The sequence below is a fragment of the Pholcus phalangioides genome, unplaced genomic scaffold (assembly GCF_987345545.1).
Source record: "Pholcus phalangioides strain wild (caught in Gottingen) unplaced genomic scaffold, Ppha-v1.0 ptg000015l_1, whole genome shotgun sequence".
Taxonomy (NCBI): domain Eukaryota; kingdom Metazoa; phylum Arthropoda; class Arachnida; order Araneae; family Pholcidae; genus Pholcus; species Pholcus phalangioides.
In genome coordinates this window covers 38,198,551-38,221,110 of record NW_028301608.1, presented here as the reverse complement: position 1 = coordinate 38,221,110, position 22,560 = coordinate 38,198,551, and the positions used below count along the sequence as shown (strand labels likewise).

General features: G+C 39.5%; 1 non-coding gene across 1 annotated transcript; it reads left to right on the top strand.

Moving 5' to 3' along the window:
* The first annotated feature begins 9,020 nt into the window (after positions 1–9,020).
* Positions 9,021–9,092, top strand: TRNAA-GGC (transfer RNA alanine (anticodon GGC)). The gene has a single exon. It is a non-coding gene; the product is annotated as a tRNA-Ala (tRNA).
* The last annotated feature ends 13,468 nt before the right edge of the window (positions 9,093–22,560 follow it).

The following is a 22,560-nucleotide window of genomic DNA, read 5'->3' as shown; positions in this document are numbered from 1 at the left end:
CGATGATGTAAGAACAAGAAGCAGCTTTGACAGGAAGAGAGAGAGAAGAAATGTTTCGTGGGCGGGAAGTAAAACGAATCCAATTAATATCAATGTCCTCCTGGATGCGGTCATCCAATTTGAAATGACTAAGACACACACCATTAACTACCAGAATATTTTCGTGGAAATTCTATCAAACAAGTCAACAACTCATTCGCTGGAATTCCTCTTAATGGACGCAGTAATTAGAATGATGAGAAATCATTAAAAAAACATTTTAGTTTAGAATTCATTATTTCTGTCATTCCGTGCTGAAATCAGTTTCTTGTTTCCATTTGTTCGTTGCCAATATCGCCAAATTTGGCGTTTGAAAATTATGTTTTATGTATTTCATAGACGGAGAGATACACTTGAAAGTCTGGGGGGACTTGACACCTTTGGCACTGGAGGGCAATGCTCCTCTACGACCTCCTCCCGTATCTCCGCTCATGATGTATTTACGAACTTAGTACGTATTTTATTTTTTGCTTTAATGCTCAGAAATTTCACATCCGCAGCTCCCTTGATGCGAATTGTTACTGGATCCCGAGAATTAAAGTTTCAGTCGAATCCCAGCCCTGGGCTGGCACAAGAAATGACTCAGAAGAACTGTGAAGAGATTAACCCCCTCACGTTAAAGCTTTCGACCATGGGCAGAGATATGGAGGGGGGGGGAACATGGGGGGAGACATTGCGCCCCCAGCGGAAAAGGTGGAGTCGACTAATATAATGTATATGTGTATATATGAATTGACATCATTATCATCATTATGCCCCCCAGAACTAATGACAGTGCCCCCCCCCCCCCACGACTTCCAAGTCTATCTCCGCCTATGCTTTCGACAACGAATTTGTATGATCTATATTTGACGAATAATACGACGGTAAATCTTTAGAAACCCTGTCCTAACATAACCGCACGTTAGAAAAAGGAAGAAGAAGAGAAAGGAAAAAAAGAAGAAAAGTACAATAGATCAGTATAGAGATAATAGAGCATACAGATTTCTCTTTTCGACCTCACCCTACGTGTTCTCTTTCGCTCTTACATGTACTGTAGTAGAAACGTACATTATATGTGGGCAAAAGAAATCACTAGCAGGTGTATAGAAAAAACTGAGAGGAAAAAACAACAACTTCGATTCATAGGGTTACAATAAAGCTTCGAGATCATGAGGAGAGAAAAAAAAACTCAGAGAACCGGATTGAATTTATTCTACTGGTGTTTGGACGAAATATTTCGTCCGTGATCGTATGGGGGTTACAAGATACACTGTCTTTGAAGCACCTTCACTCTCGATCCATTTATTCATTGTTCCTTCATCGATAATTCACTCGCACCTCCCTTTACAACCTGCTGAGCGATCGCTTACGAATTCTGAAGGTAGATGGCAGCACAACTTAAATACATGTTTTACATGTAATTCTCTCAGAAAGAAAGATACACAACGCATACACAGAAAATTCCGGCATGAGCCAATTTGTTGGGAAGGAATGTTCGTGAGGGGCATGTGTGGGTTTATTAGTCAGTATCGTCTTCCTTGTACCTAGCGATAATCGACTAATGACTGACTTCCTTGCACTCTGTCGCTACCTTACCCTAGTGATCACTCATTTACAGCTCTTTTTCCTTAGAGGTCATTTCCCCCAAATAAGGATTTTTCAAAGCGTCTAAACCCCAGTTTCCCAAACCTTTTGTACCATCGCCCCCTTCTTCAAAATGTTTTTCAGCTCATCGCCCCCAAATCATTCCAACCCATATGATCCTATACCAAGTCCATGTTTGCAAACTCTCTAGGTCAGTGGTTCTCAACCGGTGCTGCACGGAGCCCTTGCGGCTCCGTGTGAACTCTCCAGGGGCTCCACGGCCGCTCTGGGAAATAAATCAGTAACTTTGATAAATAAATAAAAAATATGGCTACGGGGTTCCGCCATAGACATTTATACACCAGAAAGGGTTCCGCGAGTCAGAAAAAGTTGAGAACCGCTGCTCTAGTTCATTCTTTCGGTCACTCACCGATCTGATGCCTCGCTCTGTATGTCACTCTTTTCGTCACAAACATGCTTGCAAACTGCCTAGGTCACTCTTTTCGTCACTAACCGACCTGGTGCCTCACTCCGTATTATCCGGCTATTGGGAGGGGTGGTCCCAATAGCCGGATAATACGGGAAAATTTGCCGGTCCCGTAAAATACGGGACGACCAAACGAACTTAGACACAATTCGCCCCTCCCGTCACACCGCGCTCGCCACTGGTTTACTAAAGAGTAAATAATAATGATACAGTAAATAATATTTGTATTTTTTCGTAGCAAATGCCGTTTATTGAGGTGCCGAAATGAATTCTGGCGTAAAATAACTCATTACGGACTTCGTAGAAAACGCCATTTGACACGATTGCCGGATGATACAATTGCAATTTCCTGCATCTAACAGTACTAGGAAAAAGAAAGTATTTTTTTTTTCTTATTCCCATTCATATCCCTCGTGTAGGTACCGTACAAAAACACGGGCTGCGGTTATATTTGGTGCGCTCACGCATACGGTCACGGTTGCGTGCCGTGTTCATCCCAGCTTGACGGCCCTGGCCGTGATACGAACACACACACATCATATACATAAAAATATTGAGGGGAAAAGGTGGGGGGGGCCCCTTCCAGATCGACACGCTGAGTGATGATGTGACCCTGAAATCTACTGAAAGCAATTATTATACAGTAAAAGTGTGTGTGTGTGTGTCCTCGATATGGTGGCAATCTTCACTTGGGCTTTCACTCGAATCAAGCTGCATTTGGTCAATGTCACCGTCGGGTTCATGGGCGACGGCGATAATTAAAAGATTATGGCGATAATGATGAAAGATTTAAGATTAAGAAATTGATTGAAAGATTATTGATGATGTGATTGGTTGGCGTTGGTTGATGAGTCCCCCTACGAGGGAGGTTGATAAAACTTTTTTCTGGGGGGGGGGGAAGAGGCGTATTCACTGAGTAGGCAATAGCCCGGGGCGGTAAGTATGGAGGGGCAGCAAATTCGAGGAATGGGTGGTCAAGAAAATTAGTATAATGGGAAAGGGGGGGGGGGAGTGACCAATCGAGTGATCTTAAAAGTTTGCAAGCATGTGACTGACCTAGAGTGTGACCTAGGGAGCAAGGAACCAGGCCAAACAGCGAACAAAAGAGTGACCTACCTAGCTGGTCGGAATCGCTCAGTAAGGGGGGGAATGAGAAAAAAATTTTGTGAGCAGGAGGTAGGATGGAACAAAAACGTTTGGGAAACTAAGTCAACGAGCGACCAAAAAAGTGACCTAGAGAGCAAAAGACCAGGTCAGTGAGTGATTGAGTGATCAGAGAGTGAGGAACTAAGTCAATAGGCGACGAAAGGCATGGCCAAGAATCATGCAATCATGTGAGTGACCAAAAGCGTGAATGAAGACAGAGGCGTAATCACAGAGGCTAGGCTAAGCAGGCAATAGCCAAGAGCAGCAAATTTGAGGAATTCGCTGCCAAAAGAATTAGACTAGAATGGGGGGAAGAGTGGAAAAAATTGTGTAGCTCTCTCCACAAGCGGCAAAACCATGAATTCGGCTGTGCTTAGAAATCGAGGGACTAGGCAAGTGTTTCCCAGAGTAAGTGATATCACACCGTGGTAGGCCGTAGAACATACCAGAGAGGCGCTAGGGATACTATATAGGATCCTATGGGATCGCTCGGGAAGAGGGGGGGGGGTGTAATTGAAAAAAAAATTGTGCGCAGGAGGGGGATTGAACAAAAAACAAAGTTTTGGAAACGATGGACTGAGTCAACGAGCGACCAAAAATAGTGATCTAGGACCAGGTCAGTGTGCGACCAAAAGAGTAGCCTAGAGAGTGTTCAATCATGGGAATGACTAAAAATAGAGTGACCTGGAAAGCATGGCTCTCCACAAGGGTGGGGCTGACAGGGCTCTTGCCTAGGGACCGAGATGATTCTTACAATTTTTTTATTTTTAAGCACTACAAATTCACAAATGAGGGGTCCCGTGAAAGGTCTGGCCTGTGAAGGAATGCCAAAGATCCCAGTTTAAAGGGCCCTACTGTCGGATGTAGGGGGGGGGGCATGCTAAAGAGCGAGGAACTAGGTCAGCAAGCCTCTAAAAAAGTGACCAAGAGTTATATGCAAGCATACGTGAAACCTATGATTATTATAGTATTTTAGTAATAATAATTATTGCTATAATACTATAATGCCTAACTTTAGGCAATGAATACGTTTACTCAATAAAGTGCATGTGTGGTGTAGCAGTAGTAGGTAGGGCCTCCAGAAAATGGCTCGGGGATCCATGAAGTCAGCCACCTCATTGGGCAATTTGCCTGGTGGCATTGTATTTGTAAAGCTCGTGAACCCTATGAAATTTCTCGAATCCCCGAGGGGCTCGTCATGGCCCTCACATCTTGCAGCTGGTGGGCCCTCAGACCAGGGTATTTTACTAGTCCCTCTACCGGTTGTTCACACAAATTGTAAAATAAATTTGAAATCGGGAAAAGAAAAAAAATTGAATAGAGTATTTGCTATAAAAAAAAAAATACGATTCATCCCCGACTACAACCCAACAATTTTGGTGGCCATTGGGTCCCGGGATCACTGGTTAAGAGCCTCTGCCCAGTCCTATGGGCCCCACCCGCTCGGACACCGTTGACGCAGAACTGACGTTCTGACACATATTGAGAGATTAAAACCACGTGTTTCTTTTTCAAGGAGACCCCCGACGAAAATCCTCACATACCGAAAATATATTTTTAGCCCGCCACCACAGAACACGATTCTATCTTCCCGTTACCAGAAATTTACCAGAGTAAATAAACGAAACTGACAACCGGGGGGGGGGGGGGGGGGTGTCTCTTTTCATCATCATCATCATCATCCCCCATGAAAAAATATCCACTGGGGCCCCCTTTATCTTCTGAAAAAATTAAAGGAGTCATCGAATTTATTATTACTATTATCTTCTCGTCGAGGGCAGATGATTCGTATCCTGGCAAGAACAAAACACGATCATCCATAAGTGATGCTGATCACGTGTACTATTGGGGGTGATGCACCCGCTTTCAAGGCGAAAATAATAATATCTCCATATGTATGTACACTACCACAGTGTTTCCTCAACCTTTCTGAACCCAAGGACCAGTAAGATGTCTGGAACAATTCGAACGGACCACTTGCGTCCCGTATTACGGGAGATTTCTGTATTTTTAGTGGTTCTGAATTTTCTTTTTATACATTCGTCCCGTTTTTTTTTTCAATGATGTTTATTTAAATTTATAATGTTAACTAAAATATTTCATAAACAGCGTTTTTGTAACTTATGATAATTTTTGGTACAAATAAAAATATTCATTTCACACATTGTCAAGTTAAACAGTTTATCCTGAAGTTTCAGCAGTTTTAACTATAATTCGGAATTTTGCTAACTTCGATTTTAAAGACAATTGTCGACGTCCCTTATTTTACAGTAACCGAGTCATTTGAATGTTTTTTCCGTCAAATTTGTTTACTGCGAGTTGTATAGCAACCTTACCTTTTATTTCCCCACGCTTCACCACTTTTTGCAGCAATTACCAAATCTGTCGTAAATTGCATTTTTGGGCTGCAAATTAGCTATGTTCCGTATTTAAGATCGCAATTTTCCACATTTTCCTTGATGAGGTATAATGAACCTAAGTATGAAGGTACAATTTTTATTTGTGAATACATATGGATATTACTATAATATCAATTACAACAACTGAATAATTTACCATCCAAGTTAGAATTGAATTATCAAGTCTGCCTGCGGACCACCTACGTCATCGTCGCGGACCACAGGTTGAGAAACGCTGTACTACCATAAAAAAAAATAAACATATAAGAAATTGCCCGTGGCCCACTATGAACCACATTTTTTTTCTCTTGGCTCCCCTGTCTTACCCAGAGTCTTCGACCCTCATCTAGAAGTAAGATCCTTTATACGTATTGGATTTTTTGCAGCGAATTTATACTGAACGAAAATTTTGCAATCACTCCGAATCACTGGGCTAGAATTTATTGAGCTACCCGCTACTCCGAGTTCTATTCAGGGCCGTCTCAACATCATGGGCCCCCTAGCTAAAGTGATGCTATGGTAGTCCCACACTTAGGTGGAAATAAACAACCTACATATTCCTACTTATTTTCAAAATTTATTGTACTATACAAAATATCATGAGGTGGGGTCACTTATGGACCTGAGACCCACGGGCATGACCCCCCCTCACAAGAGTGGGACTGACAGAGATGCAGCCCGGGGGGGGGGCCTGATATGGTTTTCATTATTTTTTGTTTTTTCACACTATAAATTTAATCTAGAGGGGCCTTGCGAAAAAACCCATTCCTAGGGAACCTGCTGCAGAATGTAGGCGGTGAGTCCCGGGTGGGTCCATGCCATAAAATGCCCTGGTTTTATGGGTAGTTTGTTGGATTATGTATAAGTGTCCAGTCACTAATATAAAATCTTTATTTCTTCACACCTTAATTTTTCTTCGCTCTGCAGCCCTCCAAACCACCTGTCATGGCCCTTTTCTCAATTTTCTTCCTTGGCCCCCTTGAACTATCGCAGTACCACCAGGGGGCCATATGGGCCCCGGTTGAGAACCAATGGACTAGAACATTAGGAAAAGGACTTTCTTCAGAGGGGACCTCAATGAAAATTCACACATACCAAAAATATATTTTTAGTTTACCAACACAGAACACCATTCTTTCTTCCTTATTTAAGAGTGAATAGTGTGACAGATAAGAGTAGAAACTGACAACCCAAAAGATTTCTTTTCACCATCATTGACCCCTATAAGAAATATCCACGGATGGTCTTTACTTTTTGTAACAATTTCAGATTTCAGGAATCGTCGAGTTTAATCTATTCCTGTCGTCGGGGGCGGTTGATTTGTATCCTGACAACAACAAAACACAATCATCCATGGATGATGCTAAGTACCTGTATTATTGGGGGTGATGTCACCCCCCCCCCCGACCCCCTACAAGGCGAAAAGAAAAATTATCTCCATATGTAGTACATTACATAAAAAAAATAATAATAATAACAACAAACATAAAAAAACCTTCTTTCTCTTTTTTCTCAAAAATTTCGGAATTGACAGAAATTCAGAATTAATGCAAGAAATAATTTCAGAATTTATTAAAGAAATAATTTCAGAATTTATTAAAGAAATAATTTCAGAATTTATTAAAGAAATAATTTCAGAATTTATTAAAGAAATAATTTCAGAATTTATTAAAGAAATAATTTCAGAATTTATTAAAGAAATAATTTCAGAATTTATTAAAGAAATAATTTCAGAATTTATTAAAGAAATAATTTCAGAATTTATTAAAGAAATAATTTCAGAATTTATTAAAGAAATAATTTCAGAATTTATTAAAGAAATAATTTCAGAATTTATTAAAGAAATAATTCCAGACTCTTGATGAAAAAATTATTCCAGAAATAATATGAAATAAATACATAATTCCAGAATTCATGAAAATTCCAAAATTAAATCTTCCAAAATCGAAGCTCAGGCACCTAGTTTATTACAATAAAATGTATTTTTGTGAAAAAAAATGTATGTTTTTTCACTTCTGTTACCATAAGTGCGGCCCAAACCACAGGGCCCGGTGCGACCGCAGCTGTCTCGCACTCAGCGGCTCTGACAAGAACATCAGGAACAGGACTTTCTTCAGAAGGGACCTCAACGAAAATCCACACATACCAAAAATGTATTTTTAGTTTACCACCACCGAAAACGATTCTCTCTTCCCAATGTTACTTCACCACAGTAAATAAACGAAACTGACAACCCAGAAATCTCTTTCCATCATCATCATCATCATTAACCTCCATAAGAAATATCCACTTGGGCCCCCCCCCCCTTTTTATCTTTTGAAACAATTCCAGGAATCATCGAATTTATTCCATTTTTCTCACCGAGGGCAGCCCGAATCGTATCCTGGCAACAACAAAACACGATCATCATCCGCGAGTGATGCTGAGCACGTGTATCATTGGGGGTGATGCACCCTCTTCAAGGCGAAAAGAATTCATATCCATACGTACGCTACTATACAAAAAAATAATAATAATAACAACAAACAAACAAAAAAAAAACAACATTTTTTATGTTTTCTTCTTTCATTATTCGCGGCTTGTTTTCATTGCGAGGTAGACGATCCATGCGAAGGTCTCTCTCTCTCTTTACGTCTATTTCTAGCCAAAGACTCTCACATAGCCAACTGCGTAGAACTTAAATGAATAATAAATAAATGGCGGAAAAATAAAATAAAAATAAAATTTATATATGTGTGTGTGTGTATGTATGTACACGCAAATCCGTCCGCGATGAGTCGACCTTGGACTCTTTGGCATGATGTAGACAAGAACGAGAAGAAGAACAAGCATGTGTTGTATGTATGTACCCACCCTTGTAAAAAAAAGATGGAGAAGAAGAAGAAGAAAAACCTTTTTCGAGGGTTTTCTTTTTTAAATACAATATGTACCGTTGAACTTTGGTGGTTTTCCGGTGAAGACACATTACGTGCACATGTACAAACACGCATCTTTTCTGTTGGCTGACCTGCGAGAGATCTTAGGAACGGATGTGGTTTCTAAGCTGAATGGGGCGGGAGAGATAGAAATTATAACTTACGGTATGTGTGCGATAAGAGAGAAAATTTTAAGAGGAAAGTCCTGAACAAACAAATATGCCGCTGATAAATCTTTTTGTCTTGTTTTTTTTCAAAATGATCAAAGATCTTTTTCTTTTACAAGATATATAGAAGACTGGATGTTGTGAAGATATTTATTATTTGAGATGTTAATTTTTTAAGGAAGGAAAAAAACTCATCTCTGTCTCTACCGGGAGTCGAACCCGGGTCCCTCGATTGCCGGATGAGTGCTCTGACCACTAAGCTACAGAGGAGATAGAGATTTTCCTTCGCTAGAGCTCTATCTCCTCTGTAGCTTAGTGGTCAGAGCACTCGTCCGGCAATCGAGAGACCCGGGTTCGACTCCCGGTAGAGGCAGAGATGAATTTTTTCCTTCTTTAAAAAATTAACATCTCAAATAATAAATATCTTCACAACATCCAGTCTTCTGTATATCTTGTATTAACAAGTGGAGAGCGACATTCATGTCATATCTTTTTTTTTTTTTTGGTTGCTATTTTGAATGAAATTTCTGACGTCTTTTTTAATGAAATGTGAGGTATGAATGTACATTGAACATTGAAGGATCGGACACACCCACAGAGTAATAATACTATAGAGTGCGCGCGAGGGGTTACAATGTGAAGCAAAGATCCGGAGTCACGTGACTCCGGTCGAAAGGCTGGTCAGGGAATCTCGCTGGCAATGCTTTCCTTATGGCTATTTGTATGACAATCTACACGCGCTGTCTTATTTTTGATTAGAATGGCCAACACTTGCGCAGCTTTCGGATGTTCTGAGCGGTTTAGGAAAGGGGGACCAGTATCCTTTCACAAGGGAATACTTTTTTGCGTATTCCTCTTCTTATAAATTAAAAATTGGAATATTAAATTGACGATGCAATGGATTTCTGACGTAATCTCAGTTTTTAACGACTCCATTTTGGATTTAATTCAATTAAAGTTCCAAGTTTTGGTAAAATTCAAATGTCATGAATCATTATTAAATGTTTTAATAGAATTTTTGGCAATAAATGATTGAAATTGTGAGTTTTATGAAGTTTTAACTGAAATATACGTCTCCGCAAGATTTGGCGAGATTTGGCGAGCTAGTGAGTTCATTCGAGTTTTGCTCAACTTGGAAGAAAATATGCTTTTCAGAAGGAGAAATTTATGAAAAATATTCTATTTAAATAGAATGTGAGGAAAACTCCCCCCCCCCCCTCTAGACAATTGCAGTTTTGCATAAAAATGCATAACAACCTCTAAAAGTAATAGTATTTTTACCCCCTCTTCACACCTGAGATAAAACTATTACAGAAAAGAAATTTTTTTATTCATTAATTTATGTTTGTTGTATGTGAAATTGCCGCTTCAAACAAGGAAATTAATTATTCAATTGATTTTTTGAGTCAATATCTGTACTAAGACCTGAAGTCATATATTGTGTACCTCAGATGTTATCTTGAAAAAGAATCATTCTAAAAACGATTTAATACCTTAAATTAAGATTAACATATGCATACTTTTGGAGCGAAGAGATTACATATGTCATATATATATATATATATATATATATATATGTGTGACATGTGTAAATATTATATTATATATATGAAATATTATATCCTAAAATATTATATATATATATATATATATATACATACTTTAAATTATTACATATATACTCTACATGGAATTTTAATTCTTATAATTTAGAGAAATTGATGATGAGATTCTGTAATTTTCTTGAGTAAAATCTATTTTAATCCTGAAATATTATGTAAGTGTTTACAGTTTTGTGTGATGAGGTTATAAAAGGTTTTTCAGGAATGTTAGAAATGAAACTTTTTCTTATTGTTTGAATATTATTTCATGACTGAATATGGTATGAGTGTGAATGTGTTACATTACATAACATAATATGATGCATTATAATTAATTATACATTAATTATGAGTATATAGAGTAATTGTAATGTTCTGGAAAGATATATTTTTGTTTTAATAACCCCTAGTATAAATAAATTTTCGAAATTAAAAGCGACAAAGTGAATGAAGAGAATATTTAAAAATATAAATGAATTCGGCTTTACAACATATACGTTGTTCCGTTTTCCAATATTTGTTTATTTTATAGAATTTATTTTTTCAAATCTGATACTCCGTAAATATTTCACATAAAAATGAGTGAAATTCATTGAAAAAATGAAGGAAAGTTTTCATCAACTTGATCGAATTGAGTCAAATTTCGTTACAGCAACATCCTAGCTTCTGCGAAAACGCGCCAAATGTAATAGCGCAGAACCTGTTCTTTCCCCGACAATACTGCTCATCTTTTCTTCACGTTCGACAAGTTTTATGAATAGCGTGCGCGGTCTATTTATATCTTAAGTCTATGGACACACCCCGCTTCCCATCTCAAGGAGATATCGAAGCGTTCCCGAAAGATGGGTGCATCCGGAATTCTATTGAATATGTATATGTATATATAACTACTGCATATAAATTTGTATAAAAGAATAACACAAGTCCAATTACAGGAGTATAAATCAACGGAATAATTATGATAAATCATGAAGAATCAATCAAGAATCGAAATCTAAATTGATATTATAGCGTCCTTGGCACGTCTGGACTCGATAATCAAAGTTCCGTTGGTGGCGGTCCGTCCGCGTTCATTGGATGTCACAAGTTATAGTCGCGTATGCCGTACAACGACGGATAGATGTCACGTTTGCGTCACATGGAGTCCTGGTCCAAGTCAGCCAATGTTCGGACACCCTAGTGTTTTAGCTCATTCTAGGCACACATTCCTGTTCCATAAGTATCCTACATCTTAATTCTCCTGGGCGATTAGGAGATTTTCATCATTCCCGCAGCTACATCGGCTGGCTAGCTGGATTATGGGTGGCATTGATTCACCACGTTAACATGTTAAGTGTTTATAGTTTCTCCAATAAAGTTCGCCTTTCAATGACGTATCCGTTTCGTGAATTTCTAGTACCCCTACGTGGCCGCAAGTTGCAAACTCTCCCTGGTATCAGCTTTACTGGTCTGGAAGGCTGAAATTCATCCTGCTTCTTCCGTAGTCCACCCTTCTTGTCGTGCAGCAAATATAGGTTACGGTCTAAAAATTGAAAATTGGTTGAAAATGAAATTGAGAACTTTCATATTCAAAATACAGTAAAGCCCCTCTTAACGTACTCCCGCTCACATGCGGTCACCACTCTTTTCCGATCGAATAATAATTTCCCCCAAATGCATAATAAAAGTATGCATTTCAAACCCCTGATTAACGGTCACCCCTCTTTTACGGAATTTTTTTTTGTCCCACCGGTGTCCGCAAAAGAGAGGCTTTACTGTATTTTGAATATGAAAGTTCTCGCGTTTGATTCATGACGTTGTTTGCTGAAGACCGGGGAGAGCTGCCCTTACCAGATGTAGGGTCCAGTGTGAAAATAATAGTGGAGCCAGGAGCGTCTCAACAATTTCGGGGTACAAAAATGTTTATGACCCCCTTGCCCCGCATTTATCCTGATTTTATATATTTTGTGGGAGATTCTACATCTATTATTTTAGAATATACAGGAATGATGACAAATATAAACGCAAAAAATTTTAAACCACACAATTTAATGTAAATTAACACACAAATTTTTGGTGAAAGTTCAGCAATGAAGGTAATTTTAAACTAGTTAGAGGAACAATTCCCGAAAGTAATGAATATTTTAGACTTGAGGAATTAAAAATAATTAATAGGAAAAAAAATAATTCTATTTCCTAAGAAAATTTAGAACTGGTGAAAATTTAGAATTTACCGAAGGAAAAATTCCAGAATGGATGAAATTTCAGAATTAATACCAGAAATAGTTTTAGAATTAATGCAAGAAATAGTTTTAGAATTAATGCAAGAAACAGTTTTAGAATTAATGCAAGAAATAATTTCAGAATTTCTGAAAGCCTCCAATGATTTACCGTGAGTACGGGGCCCGGTGCGACCGCACCTTGTGTAAGTGCTTTGAATCATCCAATATTTTGCGGGATAGATAAATTTTCCCATATCATTCGGCTCTTGGGAGGAACAATCGTTCCTACTCCCTCCCCACTGGATTAGCCCCTGAGCGAAGGCAGACATCTTCGACTGTAAGTGAAGCGAAGGCAGACATCTTCAGATTTCAATGGAACATTATCAGCCTCGAATGGATTGAAGGCAGGCATCTTCAGCTTCGAATAGAGCGGGCATCTTTAGTTACAAATGGAGCGGACATCTTTAGTTGTAAATGGAGCGGAGGCAGGTGGATCCAGGCATAGATAAATAGATAAACCTCTCTAGGAGGTAATGATCCAAGGCGATGTATCGGAGAAGCGACTTATTTGTGTAGAAGCATTGGATCATCCCGTATTTTACGGGACATACAAATTTATTCCATATTATTTGGCTCTTTGTGGGAGGGGCGATCGCTTCCATCACTCTGCTCTCATTTATCACTCTGCTGAAAATATTCTCATTCTTCGAAGTCTAAAAACGCCTTGTACGGTATTACCCTGGTTATTCAGGAAAACGAGCCAAGAAGAAGCCATCTGGACCTAACAAACGATCTACTGATCTGACAAAACAGCCATCAACAAACTCACTCCCAGGATATCTAGATCGTTATCGAACAGAAATTTGACAACTTGACAATCTCATACGGGCAGTGACGTGTGTCCTTCGTCACAGAATAACGCCGTGTTTGTGTGCACATAGACCTAGGCATCATCTGATGAGATTTTTCACAACAAAATCATATAATTGAAGGTTGAACAAGTAAAAAAAAAATGTTTTCTCTCTCGTGTCTTTTTAAAAGAGACGACTTTAAAGACCTCTCGTGACATTTCCATGGAAAAAGTGTCTCGCTCGATATTTATATATAAACATGCAGTAGTGTATTTGGGAATCTTTCCAGACAAACGTCTGATTTCTGAAGAGACAGGGCATTACAGGCCAACGTACGCCATCTTTTCTCTCAAGGTTTTCTATATTAAATACTTAAATTATTCATCCCTTTTTTTTTGTTTTTTTTTAACGTCTGAGAAAATACGTCTGGGATCAAAATCTACCAGACGTGTGTCAAAAACACACCTCTCCTAGACTTATATCATTATTATTGTTATTAACAGTGTTCTGGAAATTGAAATCTTACGGATTTATAGAGGGTGTTTTTGAAAACAAATTTTTGACTCAAAAAAGTAGGTTTGCTAATATTTTTACTGAGTGTTATTATTTAAGTCAGTGCTTAAGAGCATTATGGGACTCCCAGGCCAAGTGGTTTTTCTGAGACCCTTACTTGGCAAATTCTCGAAAGTTTCAACGAGATCTCATTTTTGTGAGTCTCCCCTTTTTTGTGGCTTCCGAGACATGCCCAGGTGGGCTCATGTCCTAAGACTGCACCGAGTCAGTGTGTTAAACATTTTTACCGCTACGAAACGGTGCGGAAGTAGTGGAACAATTTTGCGTACCGGCAGCTATGGACGAAGATACGGGAGTGGGGGGGGGGGCGTCAGAGGGGAGTAGACTGATCTAATGTATATATAATTGACATCATAATCGTGCCCCCCACCCTAGACTTCCAAGTCTATCTCCGCCTATGCCGGCAGCATGGGAGAAATAATTTGACTGACAAAAAAAAAGTAAACAGGAGAGATAATAAATAAAAGTTTTCCATGTACTAGTCGATCCCGCTTATAACGTTTTCCCGCTTAGGCCGGCAGTTAATAAATACGCGGGGGGGGGGGAAGAATTTGCAGACCACCAATTAAGTTCCCGATTTCAAGGCGCAAATGCGAGCCGATATATCTCTCGTTAAAAAGTTTCGCCACAGAGAGCAACAGTTCTACAACGGCACAATTATTCAATCATCATATTTCACACATAGTTGGAAAAGTTGACGGCAGATGGCAGCACTATACACAACAAGCATTACGCAGGAACAAATTTCACATAGGGCCACTGCACGTTACATTCCGAAATGCACCAATTCGTTAGAAGCTCCGTTCCGCAGAGGAATATGAACGAGGTGCATGTGTGATTTAATAGTAGTAGTAGTAGCAGACGACCGCCAATTATTAAATATGAGAAATAATTAGTTGACTGACAAAAAATAAATAAACTATAAAAATAATTTATGAGCTGACAAAAAATAAATAAATGGGAGAAAAATATTCTTTGTGGAGGGACAATAAATGAAAGAAATTATTTGCGGACCGGCAAAAAATAAATAAATATAGTTCTTCAGCAGACCTGCTAACCACGGCCGTCTTATGAGCATCATGGGCCCCCCTTGCCAAATGATTTTTCTGAGGCCCTACCAGGCAAATTTTCGAAAACCTCAACCAGATCCCATTTTTGTGAGGCTCCCGGGTGGACCCATGCCTTAAGAAGCTATTGCTGCTAGTGGCTAAAGACAGAAATGAAAACCAATTATAGACAGGATATAATATCTTTAAATATAAATCTAAAATCACGTAGCGGTAATTAATATGAATTGGTCGGAATTTTTCGCGGACCGGTGGTTGAAAAACACTGAGCTAAGAAAATCTGCGTAATGACGACTTGTTTTGATTATTATTTCAGGACATTATCTCAGAAACGTTGTGGGGAAATTTGAATACGACTTTCTCTTTTGGGTGTATATGTCGTTGCAAACCTTCTGTGCAATCATGTTGCTAAAGTATCATTATTATCATCATTTGTGGAGTGTTGTTTCTGGGCACGAGGCCAGGATGCTAAAAGAAAATTCAGGGTGAGCCGAAAGCCGCAAAATCGTCGTTTCCTCGATTCCGTGTAATTTGGTTTTCAAGTGTATTATGTATTATCTTGATTTATACCATTTGTGGAATATGAGGATGACCATATTTCTTCGAGAATAATACGGGATATCAAGATCGAAAAATTCTACAGTGAAGAAAAGTAGCACCCCACATTTGTGCATGCAAGGTCTAAAAATTATAATAAAAAAAATTCAAGAATTTGGGAATGCCCCTGTTTCACCACTACGTCCCTCAACCATGTGCTTACCCATGAAGAGAACACCTTGCAAAGCCGTCTCGTATGCCTGAGGAATAGGCACCGGAACCTACGAACTGAGGCCATTTGAGCCTCCCTACCAATAACTTCTAAAAAAAAGTAATACAATTGACCTTCTCCCGTATATACGAGACGACCAGCAAGTTTCAGCGCCCCCCCCCCCCCCCCCGCAATGTTTTCTTTCTATCGGCGTCTGTAGCCTGAGGCCCATATATTTTTTGAAGCATATATTTGCGAATATATATAATGCGGGAAATTTTGTCACCGAAAATGAGCCAATTATTGGTTATTGAAACCTAACAAGTTGTTGCTTCCGGATTCAGCAGACAGGTGGCGTCGCTTCTTAAATCATGCATTTCTCAGAGGCAAAGAACACGATACATGCACAAAAAATTCCGGGATGCACCAAAACGCATCTTGTTTGCACGAAGGGTCTGTGTAGCACAAGAGGTTAAGAACCCATGGACTAGAATCAAATAGTCCTACTTCGGAAATAAATGGATGTTTTTATTAATACACTAAGACAAGATTTTTCATGCATAGACTCTCGAGGGCCCCGAAAATAGTTAAGGTTTTGAATCAGTACCGTCCCAACAGGGTACCGAGTTAACGGCCCTAAATTAAGATTTTTTATTGCAAACATATAAAATGTTTACGAGGTACATAAATGGCTCAAAGCCCCCTCCCAAAAAAAATGCTTGGACAGCGGAACTAGCTAATATCGTCAATATCAGTGGAGGTGGGCTATCGGGACCACGAATCATAATAATGGCCCAAAATTAGTGAAGATTTCTCGCAAATATATGTTCCAAAAAATATATGGGCCTCAGGCTACAGACGCCAATAGGAAGAAAACATTGCGGGGGGGAAGGGGGCTCTGAAACTTGCTGGTCGTCTCGTATATACGGGAGAAGGTCAATCGCATTACTTTTTTAGAAGAAGTTATTGGTAGGGAGGCTCAAATGGCCTCAGTTCGTAGGCTCCGGTGCCTATTCCTCAGGCATATGAGACGGCTTTGCCAGGTGTTCTCTTCATGGGTAAGCACATGGTTGAGGGGCGGAGTGGTGAAACAGGGGCATTCCCAAATTCTTGAATTTTTTTTTATTATAATTTTTAGACCTTGCATGCACAAATGTGGGGTGCTACTTTTCCTCACTGTAGAATTTTTTTTTAACCTCAGGGAGTTAAGCCCCGACTTTAAAGATTGTGTAAGTTTTGAGTTAGAAAATATGGTGATATAAATTTTGGGGGGCTTTCATCAGAGGCCAGCACTTCAAGTTGAACTTTCAGGAGGTATTTAAGATGGCTTCTAAGAGAAAGTGCGATTTATATTACATAAAATTTAGCAATAAAATCAAGAAAAAAAATGTGTATATGAAGACAAATATACCCTGCATTATCTTAGGTGAAAAAATTTGAACGAAGTGAATTATTTCTTTCCCCCCCCCCCCAAAAAAAAAATGAAAATTCGAAAAAAATAAAGATTTTTGACTCATATTTTTAATGAATTTTTGAGCATCAAAAATGCAAAAACATCTTCCAAAAACATGAATGTTTCGGGCCTGAAAGGGTAAAGTATACTTTATTACTGGCAATTCGATTAAGTGTTTTATATATAATTTTTTTTTTGCAAAATTTGAAGAAAGCCGCCCCCCCCCCAAAAACAACAACAACAAACAAACACAACACGAGAGCCACCGAACTATTCAGGTTGGAGTTAGTTCACGTCAGAAAATAATTTGAAAATTTTCAGAATTTTTTATTATATGTTAGGTATATGACTTCTAATACACTCTTGTTTTGTAGAACGCGCTATACCAATCTCCTAAAAGGTGTGTCAGATTATCACCCACATTAGGTGGGTGTCTCGAGATCTATAGGGAGTGGCAGAAAAAGTCATTATGCGACAAAATTACATTAAAGTTTTGATAAGGCCATGATTCTCACCCAGTGTAGACCTATATCACGACAATTTAGGGTGCTGCCAAAGTACTTAAAAGGGTGCTGTAAGATACTTAAAATTTCTAACGGTACGACGAAGAAAATTTTGACACACTCAGCCTTGTACCATAACCTTGTGACTATGGTTTTAGTATTTTACAAGGGCGAAAACATCAGCCAGTTATGACTAGTTCCAGTCAGTGACCTACTTCATGAGAAATACATATATACAGTACTATTCATTATATACGGTCGCGGAAGGGGGGGGGGAAGAGCAGAAGGAGCACATTCGAGACTAGAAAAATGGGCGGTCACCTCAGGGGTGCCAGACTAATTGGTCTAATGGTTATAGATGATGATGATTACGGATGAGGTTAAACGTCTCTCCCGTGTCTGTTTCGGATGCTACGTAAAAATATGGGTATCTTGGGGAGGGGAAGAACCTTTTCCATATTCAGATGCGAATACTGTATACACTTTCTCATACGAATGTTTCGAGTATTCCGAGAAATATCGATAAAAGGTCATTCACGAAATGATTTTCTTCTTGTACACTTGGGTTGGTACGTGGTCGAAACGTCCATTAGTTCGAAGATGATCTAGCTGGAACAAGGGTGTTCAACCGTTAGGAGAGAGTGTGCTATTTCATTGATTTAAAAACGTGCTGCGGGCCACTTTACAAAGTGATCTGGGACAGCACCGCAGGTCACTTAAATGATCTAGCAATGTGCCACGGGTCGCTAAAGTGATCTGCAACTGTGCTACGGTGATCTGGAAAAGCACCGTGACACTTAAGTAACCTGGGAATACGCCACTTGAGTGATCTGAGAATATGCCACGGGTCACAGAAGTGGTGTGGAACTCTGTACGCTGGGATTAAAGGGCACCATGTCACAAAAGGGAAATTTTACAGGAGAGCAGGGTCGTAACTAGGCTGGAAGGGCCACCGGGGGGAGCCCCGAACCGAATGGAGGTTTCACAAAAATTGTGCACTTATTTTGCATAATTGTTTTCCTTTTTAGTGGGGGGGGGGGGGGTGCTCCGAGAAGGTACGCTATGGCCCTGCAGGGAAGACCCGTTTAAAGACTTTTTTTAGAATGTCTTTCTATGGGGATCGCTTGTATGCTATTTATTGCAATGGGATTTGGTGTCTTATACCAATGTGTAGTGTGACGAGAGTAGTTAAATATTAATAGCATTATCCCAACATTGCCGAGAATGGACATAGCGCCCTTTACCTCCGGCATACAGAACTGCACTACTGGTCACTTAAATGATCTGGAAATGTGCCGATAACTTCATTTGTATAAAATTACGTTTGAAGTCGCTCCACATCAGATGACTCCAAGGGTCACATTTAGCTCGCGGGTTGAGCGTGTATGATCTAAAAGAAAAAGTTACATTGAAAGCAACTGGTGAAGGATTGTGAGGATAATTATGACATACATACGTAAATAACCACCAAGGTAAATGATTCGTGAAAATGATCAAGACCAGGGGGTGCACAGAATTTTCAGTCCGCAGGCCAAATATACGGTAATTTTACCACTTGCGGCCAGAAATTCGTATATATGGGGTGACCATATGACCTGTAAATTTTATGGGACATTCCGGTAACTTCAAAATCTCCTAGATAGATTTCAAAGTAATTTTCGTCGTCCCAACTTTTTCTTAAAGCATCCCGTTTTCCTCCTAATTTTCAACGAGGCTTATTTGAAGTTTTGAAAAAAAGAATTCAGATTGTTTTCATGGCATAATGTCTTTAACAATTTTTTAGCTGTAATTGGCAATTTTAATTGTAATAAACAATTTTTTTCGCGTTAATTGACAACTTTACCTGCACTTGACAATTTTTTTTTGTGATAATTTAATATCTCGTATGGATCCGTTTCCCGTATTTTTTTATGAAGGACATATGGTCAGCCTATGCATTTATCGTGTTGTGTATATTAATACTTTTCTACCTGTACACTTTTCGAGGGCCGGAGGTTGTGCACCCCTGATCGAGACGGATGATCCGTATATAAATGATCGCTTAGGCAGAGGAGCAGCTGATGATCATTGGGGGTAAGTGAACGGTAAGTAAATGATCATTAAGAAATGAAGCAGCAAATGACCCCCAGTGCAAGGGCAGGAACCCCGTGGGTACCAAAATTTTTGAGAATTACTGATAGTGCACACAGCTGTTCTCAAGTTTTTTTTTTAATCACGGTGCACTTTCTACTCTATAATTTCTATGGCAGAGCCCGGTAGGCTTTTTTTAATTCATTTATCAGATCTACTGATTTAGTTTATTGCCTGAAGATGCCGCGGAGCTCCTTGGAAAAGTCCACGGTGCACGTATTAAAAACCCCTGACTGAGAGTTTGCAGGCATGTGAGTGATGAAAACAATCTGCAAACATGGGATGATTGAAAGATTGACTTAGAGAGCAAGGGACCAACCAGTTAGATGACGGAACAAAAGAGTGACCTAGAGAGTGTGTGTGAGCAGGGGAGTGACCAAGAGAGTGTTTAAGCGTGGGACCAACCTAAAGAGTAAAGAACTTGGTGGGTGAGCGGCCAAGAGCGACCAAGGAAGTGTGCAAGCATGTGAGTGATCAAGAGTGAGCCAAGAGAACAAGGGAACAGGTCAGTGATCCACCAAAAGAGTGACCAAGAAAGTGTGCGAGCATGCGACTGATAAAAGGAGTGACCTATAAATGTGTGTGGGCGGGACCCCCCCCCCCCCATCAAAGGTGGAGTCGACAGATCTAATGTATATACGTACATATGAATTGACATCATCATCGTGCCCCTTCCCCCCCAGACTTCGAAGTCTATCTCCGGCTATGGTGAACATGAGATTGACCTAAAGAACGAAGGACAGGGTTAGCAAGCCTGGAAAAGAGTGACCAAGACGCTGTGCAAGTATGTGAGCCACCAAAATAACAGTGGTTCTCAACCTTTATTGACCTGCCTGTTCATTATATAATTTCTATGGAAGGGCCCCGTAGGACTCTTTTTTTTCCTAATAAAATTTACTAATTTATTTTATTTTCTTCGAGCAGCCGCGGAGCCCCCCCCCCCTCGGAAAGTGCACACGGAGCACCGGTCGAGAACCACTGTAATATAACATTTCCTTTTAAACTTACATCTGGGACTGAATTGAAAGATGAGTTTCAACAATAATTTCGCCTGAAATTCAACGCGAGCCATCCAAAAAATGAAAGGAAATCCCCGCTAATAAAAACTCTTCCCCCTCCTCTATTATCCGATACATGAAACTCGTGTTTATGATGTGAAAAAAATTGTTTATATAACCTACTATAAATACAACGTTCAAGAGTTGCGTTTATTTCGGGGCTGGTTGGAAAAGAAATAATATTACATAGAGCCACAGATGATGATCATTTCAAGAAGTTGCTCGAGTGGATGGAATCTTTTCTTTTTTGACCCACTTCAGAATAAAAAAGAAGCCTTAGAAGTGAGGCAAGAAAGGGAGGTAATATACTATTTTTAAGGATTTTTGAGAACCGTGAGAAATGCGCACCAAAAACCTGAAGAACTTCCGGCGGGAGGCTCTTTCTGTGGCATCTCTCTCTCAAGGCAAAAATATTATTCCAACCCCTCAGCGACTGAGAGAGAGAGAGAGAGAAACCCTAACGATATTTCCCTCTTTTTTCCCCCAAATCCCAATTTCCCCTAAAAACAAAAAAATGCATAATCGATCTCAGATTTACAATTTGCTGCTGGCAGAGTAGCATTTATGGTTTTTCCGCCTGTGGGCTACACGAATTTTGCCGTCCTTCTCCCATAATAATTGTTTTGGCCACTCTTTTCCTGGAATTCACCACCTTGTGCTATAATCAACTTGCCTCCCCCCACTGTCCGTCATTCTGTAGGTCACTCGTTTGGTCATTCACATGCTTGCAAACTCTCCAGGTCACTCAATAATATAGTCTTCCAGCTGTTCGGCATCTCATTATTATGACTTATAAGGGACATACAAATTTCTTCACGTCCTTCTGCCATTCTACCAATTTTCTTGCCCCCCCCCCACTTATAAATACGCCACTGATTGCTGGGCATTTATATGCACGCAGGGAACTTATTTGACCGGGAAATAGAAGTTACAGTCGATTGAAAATTACTTTTTTTTTCCTTCTCCATACATTGAAATACAGTATCTGTTAAAATGGGCTTTATGCTTGCATTGACGTCTTAGCGTCATCTGTCTTCTACAATTGAAGCAGTTTTTTGTAGCAGGAAAGATTCTGACGAAGAGATGAAGCCCGTTTACAATTCATTGAAAACTCGAAACTTCCTCTGGTTCAATAGGCGGAATCAACCTTGGCTATTGCACTTCTTTACCGATTGTTGAATGAATGAATATTCCGGGCCTGATTTTCACATGGATGAAGGGGAAAATTTGCTCAGGGCCCAATCACCATGCATTCATCGTCCCCCCCCCCCAGATCAAAGTCGGATAAGTCGTCTGGAAATTACTATTGTCTTTATTTTTTATCAGCCCCCCCCCCCCCCCCGTTTCGGTGGGCATTGGGGCTCTTCAATTTGCATTTGAAATTATTATATGTTGTACTACCGCGGCTCCGGTTGCGTGGGTTTGGTAATCTGAAAATTACTCGACGATGATCCCCCCAATATAACATTTGAAAGCCTCGTGACCCCCCCCCCCCTTTTAGAATAAGTAATAGTAAAGTATAATAAGAAAATAATTAAAAAAATGTAAATTATTTGGTATAGGCCATTTTAGTTCTAATTAAAGGCAAAAAATAGAAAATACTGTTTTCTAACGATTAGTTAGCACGTGACAAAAAAGAAAAATTCCCTATAATCT